At 40.5% G+C, this 20,838-nt stretch overlaps 1 protein-coding gene across 1 annotated transcript in view; it reads left to right on the top strand.

Annotated features, from left to right (window-relative positions):
• LOC148342160 (uncharacterized) overlaps nt 1-20,838 on the top strand; it is a 393,910-nt gene that overhangs the window by 107,218 nt on the left and 265,854 nt on the right. The window lies entirely within an intron of this gene.

Below are 20,838 nucleotides of genomic sequence, written 5' to 3'. Positions count from 1 at the left end.
AACACACAAAACAAATCATGATCACTCAGACACATTGCTTCTTCTGGCACAGATCACATTGGCTTAATGTCAATAAAAAAGCTTTGCAAAATTGAATTTATCATATTTTATTCAAAATCAAAATTTACATCTTACCACAAAGAGTCAGTTCCTTCAGTTATTTGTTTTCTTTTTTTTAAGCTTCAAGGATCGCTGCTTTTCTCACCAGCACAATTGTGAATCTCCGCATGCTGTTTAGTGGAGAATTTTTTAGCACAAACGCTGCAACTGAATGGCTTGTCTCCACTGTGTGTTCTTGTGTGGCGTCGTAAATGCGACTTTCGAGAGAAGCTCTTGGCACAAACTGAGCAGGAAAAAGGTTTTTCTCCACCGTGTGTTCTTCTATGTTTTGTTAAAGTTGACCGATCAGAGAAGCTTTTGCCACAAACTGAGCATGAAAATGTTTTTTCTCCAGTGTGTGTTCTTGTGTGAATTATTAAATGAGACTTTCGAGAGTAACTTTTGCCACAAACTGAGCAGGAAAAAGGTTTTTCTCTACTGTGTATTCTTGTGTGGTATTTTAAACTTGATTTTAGAGAAAAGCTTTTACCACAAACCAAGCAGGAAAATGTTTTTTCTCCAGTGTGTGTTCTTGTGTGGCTTGTTAAATTTGCCTTATGAGAGAAGCATTTTCCACAAACTGAGCAGGAAAAAGGTTTTTCTCCAGTGTGCGTTCTTGTGTGGATTGTTAAACTTGAATTTTGAGAGAAGCTTTTACCACAAACTGAGCAGGAAAAAGGTTTTTCTCCAGTGTGTGTTCTTGTGTGGATTGTTAAATTTGCCTTATGAGAGAAGCATTTTCCACAAACTGAGCAGGAAAAAGGTTTTTCTCCAGTGTGCGTTCTTGTGTGGATTGTTAAACTTGAATTTTGAGAGAAGCTTTTGCCACAAACCGAGCAAGAAAAAGGTTTTTCACCACTGTGTGTTTTTCTGTGCCCTTTTAAAGACAACTTTGAAGTTAATGAGTCAGTGTGGCATGCCCTTTCACCTTTGGCTTGCCCATCATCATCATCATCATCATCATCATTAGTATCATCATTGTCATAAGCGTCTGATGTGTTCTCATTATGTGCTTGTGATGGCCCCCAGTGGTCTTCATCACCTTCTGTTGTCACGTGATGACTTGAGCTGATGCTTGTAGGCTCCGCCCCTCTCTTGTCCTCACTCTCATCCTTGTTTTCATCTTCAGTCTTTATAGGGAGAACGTTCACTGGTGACTTGTTGATCTCCTCCTCCTCCTCCTTTTTGATGTGAGTCAAGTCTGGCTCCTCTTTCACAGAACGGAGATCGTATTCACTGACGTCTGCAGGACACAAAAAGACAAATTTGGTTTGATCAAGTCAAAGCTCATGCGGCGACTTTGTCTTATATTGTTTCTACCGTGCTACCTTGACTTGTGCCTGCCGCATACGGAGCAATGCGTGCGACCCCAACTTGGACCGGACTATGGGGGCATTTCACAAAATTACGTCCGACGATGTAAACCTCCCTTTTGATGCCCGATTTCATTCCTGACATGGTCACAGATATCCTACGATGTAAACCTCCTTTTAGCAGCACAACAGTGATAAACGAGCATTTAAAAAGGAAGCACATTGCGGCTGATGCCCGATTTAATTCCTGACATGGTCACAGACGTTTCTGGAAGCGAGCTGAAGTTAGCACACACAGGCTATTGTGTGCGTCTGATGGAACACCTGTTGTGGGACCCCAACATATTGATGCAGACCACGGGGGGCCATCACAACATAATGTCATTGATAGAATAGAAATCCTTCAAGCGAAATATGTTTCCAAGTATTTCTTTTTGCATTTAGAGATAGAACTAAATGTTCCCGGGCTTGTTGGTAGAAAAGGGGGTTGTGACGTTCTCCCTTTTTAAGCCCATTGTAAGCCAAAGAGATATAGATATAGATATATATATATATACACATACATATATATATATATACATATATATACATATATATACATATACATATACATACATACACAGTGGAACCTCGGTTCTTGACCATAATCCGTTCCTGAACCCGGTTCGAAAAGCGAATTGTTCGAACACCGAAACCATTCCTTTGCTGCTTGCACTGACTTTCTTTGGAGGCATGATTAGGGCCTAAAACACTTCGTACACCTATATAAAACGCGAGAGCAAAACGCAGCACGTCCGCACGCGACAACAGTTGGTCACGAAGAGAGCAAGAGAGCGATCTACACCCGTACGCCGCTCAGCATCCCATCCTCGCATACGCACTCATGCGTCATACCGGCGTTCAAACTCCGAGGTTTGTTCGAACTGCGAAGCAAGAATTTCTCAATTTTTTTGTTCGAACTCCGATTAGTTCGACCTCAGAGTCGTTCGAGAACCGAGGTTCCACTGTATATATATATTTTTTTAAGCATTTTTGAAGGTGTGCCGCTACTTCGCGGATTTTCAGTTTTCGCGGGTGGTCTCGGTCCCCATTAACCGCGATAACCGGGTTTTTACTGTCCCTCCAACTGACTCCTTCCGCGACTCGCACACTCCCCTTCTCTTCTGGTCAAGTGCGCAATCTCCCTTCTTCAAGTGCACACTCTCTCACGTCATCAATCGGGATTGCGCGAGACATCCCGCGACCGACAAAATAAGCACATTGTCCATTACATGCGCCACACCAATCAAAGGCAAACAGTATTAACAATACAGCAGAATGTCAAACGATGCACAATTATTAACCATATAACTGTGTATATCATAAAGCCATCACAATTAACATTAGTTCAGAAAATATCCCCTTCTGAATCACAACTCAAAGGGATGATTCAATAAACATGCGAACTTTCAGAACACCCATGAACACGTCAACTATAATTTAGCTATTCTTTTTTAACTAACTAATACAGTGATTCTCAAATAGCGGGGCGCGGTGCGATGCTAAGGGGGGCGCATGAATTGATGACAGTGCTCCACACAGCCAGCAGCTAATCATATCACAGCGGGGCGTGTCCTATTTTTCCACTTTTGTGCTGAACAGACTGCAGTTTTCACCCAGGAAATCCATTCAGCACGACATTAAAAAACGACAACGCCGTTCATTCTTCTCGTCTAACAAAAAGAAGCACACGAGTTATCGCTAAGCAGAGATCAAGTGCGGATTTGTTGAGATTGGCGTTTGAAAATGTGTGAAAGAACGACACCCAAGTACAAAGATAAGATAAGATAAGTTGTCCTTTATTAGTCCCACAATGGGGAAATTTGAGGTGTTACAGGAGTAAAGATATAGATCACACAGAGTCGGCGGCGTAATGTAGCCGTTAATGTATAACATTAGCAGCAGACATTCATAATAAGCATGCAAATATACACAGTATAAACCTATCTAAGTGTAAGGAAACACTCCTAATGTCTGTCCATTATACAGAGGGGGAAAACACTGTAATGATAAAAACTACTGAATGATTGGAAATACTGCAATGATCAAGTATACTGCAATGGTAAAAGTACTGTAATAGTAAAAGTACCGCAATGATAGGAATACTGCAATTATAAAAGTACTGCAAGGATAAAAGTACTGCAATAGTGAACATCCTGCAATGGTAGAAATACTGCAGAGATAGAAGTACAGTAATAAGAATACTGTAATGTAAACAAAATACATCATTGGTCAATATTTAAGTACACCATTGGCTGAAAGTACAGTAGTAGTGTATATTGCATCCTAGGACTGCACAATTGCACTAATGCCCTCCTGTTTGTAGGCCTGACCCAATGTTCTTGTTAAAAAGTCTGACAGCAGTCGGCAGGAAGGAGCGGTGAAATCTCTCTTTGGTACAGCGAGGGTGTAAAAGTCTATCACTGAAGGAGCTGTGGAGTGTTCTCAGAGTGTCATTGAGTGGGTGGGCTAGGTTGTCCAGCATTGATGACAGTTTTGCCGTCATCCTCCTGCCCCCCACTGAGTCCACAGAGTCCAGGGAGCAGCCCAGGACAACAGAGCTGAACCTCCTCACTAGTTTGTCCAGTCTTTTTTTGTCCCGGCCCGAGATGCCTCCTGCCCAGGAGACCCCTCCATAGAAGATGACTGATGAAACCACAGAGTCATAGAAGTACCTGAGGAGTGTTCCCCGAACGCCAAAGGACCTCAACCTCCTGAGTAGGAAGAGTCTGCTCTTACCCTTCCTCCAGCTTGTCTCCCAATAAGGCGGGCTGTATGGTGTTGAAAGCACTTGAGAAATCAAAGAACATGATCCTCACCGTGCCCCCCGCCTTCTCCAGGTGGGAGAATGAAGTGTGGAGCAGGTAGATGATGGCATCATCCACACTGATGCCAGGCTGGTATGCGAACTGGAGTGGGTCCATTGAGGAGCTGACCAGGGGGCGCAGATGGACAAAGAGGAACTTTGTGGAATAAAAGAAGAGAACGAGCAACATCTTCAACTGCTGGGCGAAATTTGCAAGCAGCCTCGTGTTGTGCTGCACCAGTGATTCTCAAATAGTAGCGCGCGGTGCGATGCTGAGGGGGGCACGTGGGACCCTGGCGAACATGCTTTTTTGCATGGTTTTGGGACCGAAAAAGGCGATCTCAGGCAATGCGAGTTTGAGCTCGTCAAAGCTGTTTGTGCCCCGAGTTCACGCAGTACTGGTTTTAAAAAAACATGTCGCCCTGTCACGCAGTACTGATTAACAAAAACAAAAAGCGTCGCCCCGTCGCTCGTTGACCCGGAAGTGATTTCTTTCGCCACTCCTTAAATGCCCCGCGCCAAGCTATCTTGCGCAGCAGCAGAGCGAGCAAGAAGACGCTAAGCGCGCTAATCGCTAAAATGAATTGCTTCGATGGACGCTCGACTTTTAAAAGAAGTCTGACTTGAACTGCGTTCGGGCGGAGAGCCAGCAGCTATGAACAGAAATGTTGTATTGCAACCATTACGTATCCAAACAAAATAAGACGATGGCTACGTGAGGAAATGGCTGACGTCATCAAAACGAAGCGGTTTGACGTCAGATTGTAAACATTAAAAAAAATGTCTAGTCAACATATTCAAACATGTGCTTTATGTTATTTTGAAGTGAAATATGGTTTATTAATGTTGTTTTACCACATAAATGCTGCATAATAACCATTTTATACCTATATGCACGCGTTAGTAGATGTCTGTGTTGTGAGAATTTGCACAGGCTGCATCTATGTGTTATGAGAACGGGAATAATTGGAGAGAATTCGTACAGGGCCTAAGCACCAGGAATGTCTGACTCATGCGAAAAGGTACAGCCGATAACGAAAAGGGAGTAAGGATTGGCAAAGGCCAAAGTTTTGCGAAGGGCCATGCGAACCATCAAAGCGCACTCGAACGGGAGGGGTTGGGATGAAATATTGGCTATAAGAATGTGACGGAGGCAAAACGAAAGTAGAGTCGGCTGAGGGTTCTACGCGCGGACGCCCAGCATCGTATTTTTTGCTCGCATTACTGAGGACGCCGGGGCTCTCCGTCCTTCCAGCACACGGTAATGAGATTTATGTATTGCATGTAATCTATGAGCTGACATACAATTGTTGCTTGCTTGCTTGCTTGTACACTTTATACTGTGGGTTAAATAAAATGTGCCGCTTGTTTAACGCAGTGAAGTGTTTGTTGTCCATGTAAGTCGCCGACGATCCGCGATCCTGTAGTTAATAATAAGTCATAGCAATTGATCATGAGTTGTGACTATTATATTATTTGATACTGTAATTGATTATAAGCAGTGTCTACTCAAGGGCTCACGCTTGTCTGATTGGACATAACAGACAGCTTAACCCATTGTAGCCTGACGATTGGGCATCAGTCTCGCTACTAGTCACTCTTATTGATGCTGTAATTGATCATAAGCAGTATCAGAATTGTTTCAAAACATATTTATATAGAATTTTTGTTTGAAATCCCCCTGGCTCTTTTTGTCTTTTCTAGCTTATCTATGTATTAATAACTGTTTGGTTTGTTCATGTTAATAAAGTTCAGAAAAACTAAACAAAAACGTATAGTAAATATTTATCATCCAGTCAATATTCGCACCACAGAGTGCTGAGTTTCGAGATCCTCACAATAGTCGTTCTCAAAATGATATTTTTTTGATCAATTTATCTTTGTTAAGGGATATTTTATTGACAATCTAACATTAATATACAAAGAACATGTACATGAGTACGAAATGTAAAAATATTGTGGTGGGGGGAGCTAATTTATTTTCTTCTTGGTAGGGGGGACGTGACAGGAAATAATTGAGAACCACTGAACTAATATAACCCCGTTTTCCTCAACCAATGAGTCAGTATTCTTTGAAGTGGATTATCCACAGACTAAAAATTTGTAATTTAATTCATAATCTAATTTAATCCATCACAACATGATAATTCATCATATTCCTGTCATTTCCTTCTCAAAATGTCGTTCCATTAATTGAATTACCGTAGTACATCCGTCGCCAAACTGAAGTATGGAACATTATTATTTTTTTTTCGTTTTACATAACCTTTAACCTTTCATGTTCTGTTTCAACAAAATTGTATCTCTTATCAGTTTCCCTGTTTCATGAGTTGCTGCCGGGGGCACAAAGGAGGAGTTCAGAGAGGAATTTCACCCTCGGGGGCAATCCCAAACTTTTGTTTGCAGGACATTGTAACACTCTGGGCTGGTTTATTGTTCTTCTTATTGCAATTTTACTGCATTCAGTCTTCCTCGAGACTGAATATGTTCTAGTGTTTGCCAAATAGTTAATCCTAGTTTCTCACTTTAGCTTTTCACAGTCAATGTATGAACTTTTTAACTGCACAATCATTGAGGTCTAATTATCAATTGTTTACCATAGTCAGACTTTTGTCGTCAAAGAGACCTGTTCCTTAACCATATCTTAACATTTTCATCACTCAGGGCGTTTCCGTGTTGACAAACCACATTCCACAGAACATGCATTCATCCTTTTATGATCTTGGATTTCTCAATTTATATGACCGCTTCTTGCAATGAAGATTAATTTCACCCCAATGATTATGTAGCCAATTATCTTTCTCATTCTAATTTTGCTTTAGTTATGATCCAAATTTTTAAACTTATTTTTTATGCTGCATCTTTCAATGCACACTAGGACGCACACGCGTTAGTTGAACTGATAAAACGGAATATTAATGCAATCACATACGGCTTTTAGAAGGGGCAATTCGGCACTGGTTTATAACTATCACCCCTTATCTCCTGTGTGGGGGCTGCCTGACTTCTTGGTGCCACAGGAGATGGTAGCCAGGTTTTTGATTTTGCGTGGCCTTGACCAGAACACGAGTAATCACAGGGTACGTATCTGAACAGCGGAGTCACACCGGCCCAAACTTAATGCATTACTATTGCTACGTACCAGCGAAACCGTCGGGCCCTCCACACAACGGTACGCCTCGATCCTTACTGTGTTCCATGCCACAAAGTGCCCAATACGATACGTGGAAGCGCGCTTCTCTTCATTATTTCTATTTTCAGCTCATAATTTTCCTGCTAAAATTTACACCCTGGCCAGGTTCTGTGCTCAAACTGAGCTTATTCACGACGATGTTGTCTATAGCTATAGTTTTAAACTTCTTATTTCTCATTTCTTTAACCACTAGACCTTTCTTTTCTTTATCTTCTGCACATTTCTCCCGCACTAGTCCCCATTTACTTAGTTCCTATCATCATTTTTTAAATTTATTTATTTTTTTATACTTTTTCTAATGTTCTTTTATAGTGCAGTTACTTTGGCATCTTTGAATGTCTTAATCAATCATTATAGAGGCCTCTTGTTTAAACAATAATTGAAACTAACACAGGGACATTTTCCATGACCAATCAGCCAGCAGACCCACACGCACAAGCTCCCTTTAACGACCCCAAAAGCCCCGACCGCTTGGACACAGGCGCACAACACCCATTGTGAGTAAAAGCATCTCACCGAAAGTTCAGCCGGCCGGCTGTTGAACGCCTGCACCCCAGCACCCTGAGACCCTCAATGGAGCAAAATGCCAAAAATGAGGTATATTTTGTTGTTGATGTGTGGGTCCGGCTCAGCTTCCCTCCGGACAGGTCGCCGAGCATGGCAGAATTGGTGATGGAAAAAGATTCTCTGACACAGTCATTTTGGTTAGAAAGAGATTTTATTCTCGTCACATGCTGATGTCAAAAGAAGTCTCCCCAAAAAGCAAAAAGGGAAAGGTGTCCCCTCTCTCCGGCCTTCCCTTCTTATCGGGAATGGCCACACTTTTACACCCTCGCTGTACCAAAGAGAGATTTCGCCGCTCCTTCCTGCCGACTGCTGTCAGACTTTTTAACAAGAACATTGGGTCAGGCCTACAAACAGGAGGGCATTAGTGCAATTGTGCAGTCCTAGAATGCAATATTAACTACTACTGTACTTTCAGCCAAGGGTGTACTTAAACAACGACCAATGATGTATTTTGTTTACCATTACAGTATTCTTATTACTAAACTTCTATCACTGTAGTATTTCTACCACTGCAGGATGTTCACTATTACAGTACTTTTATCATTGCAGTATTTTCTATCATTGCAGTACTTTCCTGTCATTTTCAGTACTCTCACCATTACAGTACTTTTATCAGTGTAATATCTTTATCATTGCAGTATTTTCAATCAATCATTCAGTAGTTTTTATCATTACAGTGTTTTCCCCTCTGTATAATGGACAGACATTAGGAGTGTTTCCTTTCACTAGATATGTTTATACTGTGTATATTTGCATGCTTTTTATGAATGTCTGCTGCTAATGTTATACATTAACGGCTACATTACGCCGCCGACTCTGTGTGATCTATATCTTTGCTGCTGTAACACCTCAAATTTCCCCATTGTGGGACTAATAAAGGACATCTTTATCTTTATCTTATCTTGATGAATATTGAAGGATTGTATTACGATTGCTGGCATTATATTAAACACTTACGGGACAGAAGGTCAATTATTTAATTTAGCAGGTTCATATTTACTGAATATGTTCGACATTGATTAAACAAAAAGCATTTATCAAATGAATGTAGAAGTACAGTGCATAGATAAGATTGACCGGGATTGTCGGCATGGTGTTTACTGATTCATTCATATGCTAAATTTATATGACTTAGTTTAAATGTAAGACCTCAAAATTGCACACATAGTATTTTCATGACCCACACTCTCATTCAGAACAAACAGGTTCAGTCTGCTCAGGTCAAACTGATGAAAAACCAGATCGCACTTCATGGACAAATATGACTAAACACATTCTGCACATAGGCCATCGAAGATACAAACATATCAAGTTGGGCAGGGGAGGACGTCACAGGGACGCGATCAAGAACACCCAAAAACATAATTTGATCTGGGAAAACATACACCACACAATCTGTACACTGACGAGATTACAGGGGAATGTGAGCAGGAGAGACGGAGAGACTGCCGCCTGCCTGAGAAGGTCAGCCTTGGACGTGGACCGGGGGAAGGATCAAGGACGACCGATTCAACCTACATGACCCTTGACAAAGAAAACCTCCTATAAAATGTGAGGCTGGGCTGAGATCGGCGCGCCATTTTTCGATTGTACTCGTCTGAGTACAGTTTCTCGTCAGATTAAGAAAAAGCCGCCCAGATACTATTTCCTGAACTCCAGAAATCGAAGAAACTAAAATATCGCAACTGTAATCAGTTGTTGTTGAGTCTTTATTTGACCCTATTCTTCTTGAGTACAAAAAACGAACACGCATTGGAGTAAGTTTGGCTTTTAAGATTCATTTACGAAATGTTTCTCATTTTCTCGGTGGCTCAACTCAAACAGTGGATATAAAAATACACTACATCTGTCAGCATAGTTTTGAAACACGATGACATGAGAAATTTCTTCAACAATATATAAAACCCAGAAAATGTAAAATGTGAAACAATCAGTTCAAATTTTAAACTGGGAAAAAACACGGAGTTTACCCCCCACTATTGGTTATTCTTTGGCATTTATTTTCTGCACCGATTTCACTTGGCAGAAACAATTGTTCAGCAAACCGGCAAGTAAAAGACAATATTTAAAAATCAAACGGCAATAACCTTGAACGCATTTCCCCAAACAACTTAATGTTGTGATGCATATTTTTAACGATAGAAAGTCGTTCTTTACAAAGCAAATGAGAGTAAAACGTGTACAAACCTGCTTTGTGTAGCACAACACGAGGCTGCTTCCAACCTTCGCCCAGCAGTTGAAGATGTTGCTCGTTCTCTTCTTTTATTCCACAAAGTTCCTCTTTGAACTTGGGTGTCGTTATTTCACACATTTTCAAATGATAATTCCAAAAAATCCGCACTTGATCTCTGCTTGGCGATAACTCGTGAGCTACTCTTTGTTCGACGAGACGAATGAAAGATGGCGTCGTTTTTTTCCTCCTGTTCGTCACGAAAGCGGAAGAACAGGCCACACCCCGCTGTGATATGATTGGCTGCTGGCTTTGTGGAGCACTGTCACCAACTCACCGACAGATGTCGCCATTTGCGATGCAAATCATTGTTATCTTCTTCGAAACAGAAAAAACGTAAGATTTGAACCGTATGCACATGAACAAACATTTTAGTTCCCAAATATGAACTTGAGAGATGTATTGAATTTTACTTTTGTTGCTGGTTTTGTTTATACATCTGACACCATGTTGTTGGTTGGATAGTATTCCAAATGTATTTCCCTATTATTATCAGTTGACATGATAAAGTGATACTTTATGTCAACATATTTGCACCTTTGCCTTTTTACAGGGTTTTTCACCAGGTTGTGATGTGGTTGCGAATTTTCAATTAAAATATGTCACTGTTTTATTACTTAACTGTTATTGTGTTCGAAAAAGATTTCGGTATTTATTTAAGTACTTTAATATTTCATTATTCGTTTTAGTATTCATTAAACTACAATAATTCACTATTAATTTCAAGATTCATTGAACTGTTTTAGGAATAATTTAGTATTCAATGTTTAATTGTTACAGTATTTACTTTTTAAATTTTTGTTTCACTATTTTGTTCCATCTTAATCTTATGGAAAATAATTTAACAAGCACCAACACAAGGTTTTTAAAGATAAAGATAAAGATGTCCTTTCATAGTCCCACAATGGGGAAATTTGCAGTGTTACAGCAGCAAAGGTATAGATCACACAGAGGCGGCGGCGTAATGTAGCCGTTAATGTATAACATTAGCAGCAGACATTCATAAATAGCATGCAAATATACACTGTATATACGTAAATACACAAATCCCCCTGAATATACACACTTACATCCCACAACATATACAAGTGTAAGGAAACACTCCGAATGTCTGTCCGTGTTCCAGAGGGGAAATTAATAAAATGCTGCAATGATAAAAAATACTGCAATAAGACTACTGCAATGATAAATGAAGGATTGTATTATGATTGCTGGCATTATTTTAAACACTTACAAGACAGGTCAATTATTTAATTTAGCAGGTTCATATTTGCTGAATATGTTAAACATGGATGAAACAAAAAGCGTTTATCAAATGAAAGTAGAAGTACAGTGCATCGATAAGATTGACTGGGATTGTAGTCATGATGTTTACTGATTTATTATATTTTTCTTATATGCTAAATTTATAGTACTTAGTTGAAATGTGTGAACTTTATTGAAATTCTCAGTAGTGAGAACAAATTTGCACACATAACATTTCCATGAGCTGCATTCACATTCACAGCACTTCATGGACAAAGACGACAAAGCACATTCTCCACATTGGCTGTAGAGATGCAAACATACCAAATTGGGTACTGGAGGATTCACATAGAAGCCATCGCAAAAAACACATTCTGAAAGACATAACAATTGGAGATCGGAGCACATGCACATACGCATGCATACACACAGACACACCCTTACACCTGCATATACACGTGCACATACACACGCACACATGCACACCGACAAGATTACAGAGGAATGCCAGCGAGGAGAGCGACGGAGAGACTGCCTGCCGGAGAAGGCCAGCCTTGGCGTGTCAGTCTTGGGGACCAGACGGGAATCAACTATCCAGACGATGACTAACCTGGGGAGGACCTTCCCTTGGACGTGGACCCGTGCCGTGGGTGGGGGGGGGACGACCGATTCAACCTACATTACCCTTGACATAAAAAAACTCCTATAAAAACTGAAGCTGGGCTGAAAGATGGCGCGCATTTTTTGACTGTGCTCGCCCGAGTGCAGTTTTCTCATGAGATTAAGAAAAAGCTGCCCAGATATCTGTCTTTGTACTATTTCCGTTGGAGAAAGTTTGGCTTTTAAAGGTTGATTTACTAACTACTTCTCATTTCCACGGTGACTCTACTCCAACAATAACATGACAAATATTTGTCATCTCATCAATATTTGCACAACAGAGTACTGAGTTTCGAGATCCTCACGATAATAGTTCTCAAAATTATATTTCTTATCAATTTAGCTTAGTTAAGGGATATTTTATTGACAATCTAATATCAATCTACAAAGACAGAAAAAAAATGGTGGTGGGGGGGCGCGAATCTTTTTCTTCTTGGAAGGGGCGGGCGTGAAATAATTGAAAAGCACTGCTAGTATATGCAAACATTATATTCATACAATCTTGCAGCCCGAGTGAACCACAGCATTGTTGCAAGTTCGGTCGGAGAAACGTAAACGTCCCACTGCTGTTGCAGCAGCGGCTTCTCCGGGCAAAGGCGGAAGTGACGCGGGCGATGACTCGCAAATATGGCGTTATTTAGTTATTTTGTGAACCGATTAAAATGTTATATAAAATATATATTAAAATAGAACAGCCAGGGGTAAAAACAAAACACAGAGGCAAGGAAATATACATAATATTATAAATATATGTGAAAAATACGCGCTTAAAGCATGACGTCATTAGCAAGCGCGCAGCTTCCGAAGAACCTCGCCCACATCCACCAAACCGAAACAAAAACACCCACCGCTAAATTCTTCTGATTTAGTGTGGAACTGACTGTAATTTTCTCAAAAGATGTCCAGTGCTACTCTAAAGGACTACGACATAATTCATTAAGTCTTTGTGTCCCGATAACCTCATCTTCGCGCGTTGATGCTTTTCGGCGTAGTTAGCTTAGCTTGTTAGTGTCATGATCCGCGTCGGGCATGACAGGAGTTTTTGTCAGTGTTTACGTGTGCATGCGGTTTTGTTATTGTTTTTGTCACCTCCTTCCTGCTATGTGCTTTTGTTATTGTTTTCGTTCTCACCAGCCACGCACCTGTTCCCAGTTCATCATCACGCACCTGCTTCCCATCTGCTCCCCTAAGTACCCGGACTATTTAAACCCCCCAGACCGACACCACATTGTCGGGTCATTGTTCCTCCTTGCCGCATTTCCCGTGTGTCTCGCTGCCTTGGACTATCACGACCACGCCCTGTTCCCGTTAATGCTCTTGTCATCGTTCCCTGTCCGCCTTGTTCGTTTCCGTCTCGTGTTTGTTCCTTGTCCTCGTTCCAGTTTAGTCTCGTTTGGTTTGCCCTTTTGTTATTTTGGCACCCTGCCACGTGTTTGTCCTTGTGTGACCCTGTCAATAAATTCCCTTAAACCTATCCACCTCCTGCCTCCTCGCCTTTTGGGTCCACCTCCTCCTTGCCGTAAGGCACTCATCACAGTTAGCTAGCTAGCCGCTAACGAAAAGAGGCACATGACTCATCGCCAAGCAGAGATCAAGTGCGGATTTTTTGGAATTATCATTTGAAAATGTGTGCAAGAACGACACCCAAGTACAAAGAGGAACTTTGTGGAATAAAAGAAGAGAACGAGCAACATCTTCAACTGCTGGACGAAGTTTGCAACCTGCCTCGTGTTGTACTACACAAAGCAGGTTTGTACACGTTTTACTCTCATTTGCTTTGTAAAGAACGACTTTCTATCGTTAAAAATATGCATCACAACATTAAGTTGTTTGGGGAAATGCGTCCAAGGTTACTGCCGCTTTATTTTTAAATATTGCCTTTTACTTGCAGGTCTGCTGAACATTTGTTTTTGCCAAATGAAATCAGTGCAGAAAATAAATGCCAAAGAGTAACCAATAGTGGGGGTGAACTCTTTTTTTCCCAGTATAAAATTTTGAACTGATTATTTAACATTTTTCATTTTCAGTTTTTTATATCTTGTTCAAGCAATTCCTTACGGAAGGAATTCTGCCTGACTCTACAAAATGTGCACACTGCGGTGAAAACATCAATGGCGGTTGATCAATTTTAGTGGATAAAACACAAAATATTAAGTTTTTAAAAAAAAATCAAGTACGTATTGGTCTTATTTATTTATTTATTAACTTTGTACTGGCTTCGTCGGGTGAGAGTCAATGAACCTCCGGTGGCTCTGCACTGTTTTGTGCACATGTGCGTAGTTTCACCCCATCCAATCATTTAAAATACATTGAATGCATCCATCCAGGGTTGCACGGATCTCATCAGTGAACAAGCGCATGCTGCAAGAAATGCATCTGCATCTTTGGCTTACTATAGGCTTAAAAAGGGAAAACGTCACAACCCCCTTTTCCTCCAACAAGTCCAGGAACATTTAGTTCCTGGTAATAAAGTTCCTGTGGCTCAGGTGGTTTGCATCACCCCCACAACTCGTAGTTCCTGGTAATTTATCCCAATGACAATGATAATGTATCAGTGGGAGGTCTTGTGTTCCTTTGTTACTCATTACTGACACCCTTTGGCAGTTAAGCATCATTGCAGTTCCAAAATAATTTAGTGAACTCTTAAAATATTATGGTGTATCTTAGTCTAATTTGAATATGTATTGGATAAGTTTAATATAAACAGTCATTATTCAAATATGTCAACATGAAAGTCAGAGTGAAAGTGTTGTTGCTTAATGCTTATGTGAAGGGATTTTGTCTCTTCAAACATAATTTTGTTTTAAATTTGAATTAGAAACAGAAATTTTATTTAAAAAAAGGAAAAAGGGGAATGTCGGAATGTACTAGCAGGATAAATGTCATTTTGGGTAAAAAAAAACAAACAAACGTAAATCATGCAATAAATAGCGACTATGATGCCAGGGCCCCTTTAATTCTTTTTGGTATTCAGATTATAATGGAAGCAAAAAGTACCCACGATGAAACTATCTCTAAATGCAAAATGAAATACTTGTAAACATATTTCACTTGAAGGATTTCTTTTCTATCAATGACATTATGTTGCGATGGCCCCCAGTGGTCTGCATCAATATGTTTGGGTCCCACAACAGGTGTTCCATCAGACGCACACAATAGCCTGTGTGTGCTAACTTCAGCTCGCTTCCAGAAACGTCTGTGACTAATTCAGGAATGAAATCGGGCATCAGCCGCAACGTGCTTCCTTTTTAAATGCTCGTTTATCACTGTTGTGCTGCTAAAAGGAGGTTTACATCGTCGGACGTAATTTTGTGAAATGCCCCCATAGTCCGGTCCAAGTTGGGGTCGCACGCATTGCTCCGTATGCGGCAGGCACAAGTCAAGGTAGCACAGTAGAAACAATATAAGACAAAGTCACCGCATGAGCTTTGACTTGACCAAACCAAATGTGTGTTTTGTCTTTTTGTGTCCTACTATCCTACTATCTCTGTTCTGTGAAAGAGGAGCCAGACTTGACTCACATCAAAAAGGAGGAGGAGGAGGAGGAGATCAACAAGTCACCAGTGAACGGTGTCCCAATCAAGACTGAAGATGAAAACAAGGATGAGAGTGAGGACAACAGAGGGGCGGAGCCTCCAAGCAGCATCTCAAGTAGTCACGTGACAACAGAAGGTGATGAAGACCAATGGGGACCATCACAAGTACATAATGAGGACACATTATCAGACGCTCATGACAATGATGACGTTGACGATGGGCAAGCTAAAGGTGAAAGGGCATGTCACACAGACTCATTAACTTCAAAGTTGTCTTTAAAAGGGCACACAAAAACACACACTGGAGAAAAACCCTTTTCCTGCTCAGTTTGTGGCAAGAGTTTCTCTCAAAAGTCGCATTGAACAAACCACACAAGAACACACAGTGGAGAAAAACTTTTTTCTTGCTCAGTTTGCAGTAAATGCTTCTCTTCAAAGTCTTTAGTAAGGCACACAAGAACACACACTGGAGAAAAACCTTTTTCCTGCTCAGTTTGTGGCAAAAGCTTCTCTCAAAAGGCACAATTAACAAGGCACACAAGAACACACACTGGAGAAAAACCTTTTTCCTGCTCAGTTTTTGGCAAGAGTTTCTCTCATAAGATAAGTTTAACAAAACACACAACAACACACAGTGGTGAAAAACCTTTTTCCTGCTCAGTTTGTGGAAAATGCTTCTCAAGAAAGACGTATTTAACAGAACACACAAGAGCACACAGTGGTGAAAAACCTTTTTCCTGCTCAGTTTGTGGCAAGAGTTTCTCTCAAAAGCAAGATTTAACTAAACATAGAAGAATACACACTGGAGAAAAACCCTTTTCCTGCTCCGTTTGTGGCAGAAGCTTTTTTGATAAGTCAACTTTAACAAAACATAGAACAACACACAGTGGTGAAAAACCTTTTTCCTGCTCAGTTTGTGGCAAAAGCTTCTCTCAAAAGGCACAATTAACAAGGCACACAAGAACACACACTGGAGAAAAACCTTTTTCCTGCTCAGTTTGTGGCAAGAGTTTCTCTCATAAGATAAGTTTAACAAAACACAACAACACACAGTGGTGAAAAACCTTTTTCCTGCTCATTTTGTGGAAAATGCTTCTCAAGAAAGACATATTTAACAGAACACACAAGAACACACAGTGGTGAAAAACCTTATCCCTGCTCAGTTTGTGGCCAAAGCTTCCTGTATAAGTCAACTTTAACAAGACACACAAGAACACACAGTGGTGAAAAACCTTTTTCCTGCTCAGTTTGTGGCAAGAGTTTCTCTCAAAAGCAAGATTTAACTAAACATAGAAGAATACACAGTGGAGAAAAACCCTTTTCCTGCTCAGTTTGTGGCAAAAGCTTCTCTGTAAAGTCAAATTTAGGAATCCACACAAGAACGCACAGTGGAGACAAGCTATTCAGTTGCAGCGTTTGTGCTAAAAAATTCTCCACTAAACGGAGTGCTAAGAGACACGATTGTGCTGGTGAGAATAGCAGCGATCCTTGAAGCTTAAAAAAAGATAACAAAAAACTGAAGGAACTGACTCTTTGTGGTAAGATGTAGATGTGATTTTGAATGAAATATGATAAATTTAGTTTTGCAAAGCTCTTTTATTGACACTAAGCCAATGTGATCATTGCCAGAAGAACCATTGTGTCTGAGTGATGATTTTTTTTTTTGTGTGTTTACTTCAAACATGTAAATAAAATTAATTGCCTTTGCCTGGAATAACATTTGTTAACGTTATGCTTTTCAGTTGTCTTTTTAATCGTACTTAATGGAAAAGGTGTGAGAAGAAACTGCTTATGAAATCGGTACCTTCCACAGTCATCAATAAAATCACTTGTTCCACTTGCTCAACTGGCCTCCATTACGCAGTGTGAAAAGGTGAAAAACTAAACTAGAAGTTGAACTATAAAAAGAACCAGAAACAGAAACGCAAATCGGCTCAGTTTCTCTCAAAGGTTTTGGCATGTCAGGAGTTGGCAACATGATGGCGACTGGAGTCAGCGCTGGTTTTCTCGGTGTGTTTGGCTGGGTCGTATAGGTATGGTCCATTGAACAAAACTCAAAGTCTTCAAATATCCCCTCACATACATTTAATATTTCACTTTCTGAATAAAAGAGATAGAAAATAGGCCTGAGCATTGTTTATGGTGGGGGCAATTCTCTCGCCAGGTCAGTGACCTTCCAGGGTATGGAAGTAATTTAAGGTGGTCACGAGTAGACTGGTCGTATCAACGGGGAGACGCATCTGCTCTCCCTCTGGGGTACTTTTGGAGGGAAATCCCAAAGATTAGCGTGATGGGAATGCATATGCAACAAGTCAAGTCAATTTTATTTGTATCGCCCTAAATCACAGACAGTCTCAAAGGGCTTTACATCACCACAATTGACATCCACTGATCTTAACCCCCAGGAGGGCAAGGAAAAACTCAAAATCCCATTAGGGGAAAGGTGAGAAACCTTGAGAAGGGACCACAGATAGGGGAATTCCCCTTCCAGGATGACCAGGCTGCAATGGATGCCAACTGGGCAACATTTGACACATAAAATGATGCTATGCAATAATAGATGAGATAATGTGAGAGTCAATTGAATGAAGTGCTGCAGGAAGATGACTTCAGTGGACTGGATCCTCATCCAGGGCCGTAATCTCCATGGCAGCATATCCAAGGATGAGCCTTCGATTTTGTACCGGTCAGTTGGTGTAAATTCAGAACAGCCACTTCCAAGTGAATCACCATCACCTAATTCCCAAGCCCGGGAATTGGGAACAGAAAAAAGAAACAAAGAACAGAAGCAGTAAACAGGCCAACAAGTAGTTCAACGAAGTGCTGAAATATAAGGAAATCAGAAGAGGCGCTGCATGAAGACGACTTCGGCAGAGCAGGTCCCTCCCCGGTTGGTCAATGCCGTAATCTTCATTGCAGGTCCCCATCATCTAATTCCCAAGCAGGGGTAGGAGGGGGCAGAAAAGAGAAGAAGCGGCAGTAAACAGGCCAACAAATAATTAAATTAGATGCTAAAGTATAGGAAGACGACATCACTGGAACAGGTGCATGCCCAGTTGGTCAATGCCTTAAACTTCCTAGCGGATCACCTTCACCTAATCCCCCAGCCGGGGGAAAAGGGGGCAGAAAAGAAAACAAAAGAGAAAAAAGAAAAAAAGCGGCAGTCAACAGGCCAACAAATATTTCAGCTAAATGCACAAGAGTATAAATGCGTCTTTAATAGTGTTTTGAACATTTCTACTGAGGTGGCGCCTCTAATATCTGAGGGTAGTGCATTCCAAAGAATTGTTGCCCGAATAGAGAACGCTCGAGAACCTGCAGACTTCTTTTTGGCTCGCGGCATCACTAAAAGACCAGCATTTTGTGAGCGAAGGTTTAGCAGAACTTTAAAATCACCTCTCAAGTGGACCGGAAGCCAATGCAAATTGGCTAGTATCGGGGTAATATGATCAAACTTTCTCGTCCTAGTCTTTTAATACACGAGACCACCCTAACCTTGCAAAACAGCATTGTGATGTGTTTCTATATGCCCGATTCAGTACTGAATTCCAGTGCACTGTCTTATTTATTTATCTAATTTATATATTTGTCTGTATTATTGTTGTATTGCACTGGAGAGGGGAGCCCTCTAATCTCGTGGCACACTTGAGTACAATGACAATAAAGGGATTTCTATTCTATTCTATTCTATTTCTAGACATGGGGAGACCCGAGAGCAAAATGTTACAATAGTCGTGGCGAGACGTAACAAACGCATGGATTAAGATTTCTGCATCACAAGTTGATAGAATTGGGCGAATTTTAGCAATGTTACGCAGATGAAAAAACACAGTTCGAGTAATATTTTTTCTGTGCATTTGAAACGACATAGTTGCGTCAAATATAACACCAAGATTTTTTGTTGAATCCTTTTGGGCAATATTATATTTATCGATACTCAGAGTGGTGTCTTTGAAAAGGTACAGATGACGCGCTGGTCCATTGATAAGCATCTCGGTTTTATCTGAGTTAAGACGCAAAAAAATTGAGAGACATCCATTGTTTAATTTCGGAAAGACATTCCTCTAATTTATCGCAATCACGCGGATTCGTTATATCCAACGGCATATATAATTGCGTATCATCAGCATAACAGTGAAAACTAATGTTATATTTCCGTATAATATCACCAAGCGGTAGCATGTAGATGCTAAACAATAGAGGTCCAAGTACCGATCCCTGCGGAACTCCACATGTGATCTTACAAAGATCCGAAGTCGCATTACCATGAATTACACGGTGCGTCCTCTCCGACAGATACGAATTAAACCAAGAAAGCGCTGAACCTGAAATGCCAACACACGTTTCAAGGCGTTTTAATAATATTTTATGATCAACGGTATCAAAAGCGGCACTAAGATCGAGTAAGAGTAATATTGATGAGGTGTCGGCGTCCAAAGCTATGAGAAGATCATTAGTAACTTTAGCAAGGGCCGTCTCAGTAGAGTGGTCGGCTCTAAATCCCGATTGGAAAGGTTCAAATTGATTATTAGCAGTCTAATATTCATTAAGTTGTTGCGCTATGACCTTTTCAAGAATTTTTGCAATAAACGGAAGATTTGAAACCGGGCTATAGTTGTTGAGACTCTCTGGGTCAAGGTTTGGTTGCTTGTAAAGAACAACTTTCTATTGTTAACTATATGCATCAACACATCCATTTGTTAGAGGAAAATGCGTTCAAGGTTTTTGCCTTTTTTTTTATTTAGCTTTTATTAACATCAAAACAGCATACACACTAACCAATCAAACATCTTTTTTGCAAGTATAAAAATCCAACTAAGGGTCAAGATGAAAAATATAAATAAATAAATATTATGCCACATTACCGCTAAACAAAAAATATTTGAACAACCCCTGTCAAGTACAGAAATGCTACCCGGTAGGAGACAACGTTGGCATAATGTAAAGGAAATTTCCCCAGATTTTTCCAAAGATTGTGGGCTTCCTCCGAACTCCAAACAAAATATTTTCTGCCGTACAATAAGAAGAAAGTTCATTCAACCTGTGACTCTAAGATGGTGACTTCTCACACTTCCAATTGACGAGTACTATTTTTTTCCCAGCAGTGCTGGCTAACAAATTATATTTGTGACAATCCACATGAATCATAT

Source organism: Idiotropiscis lumnitzeri, chromosome 2, assembly GCF_059441095.1.
Source record: "Idiotropiscis lumnitzeri isolate Australia: NSW breed Sydney's pygmy pipehorse chromosome 2, RoL_Ilum_1.0, whole genome shotgun sequence".
Taxonomy (NCBI): domain Eukaryota; kingdom Metazoa; phylum Chordata; class Actinopteri; order Syngnathiformes; family Syngnathidae; genus Idiotropiscis; species Idiotropiscis lumnitzeri.
This window is presented reverse-complemented; position numbering and strand designations above follow the sequence as displayed.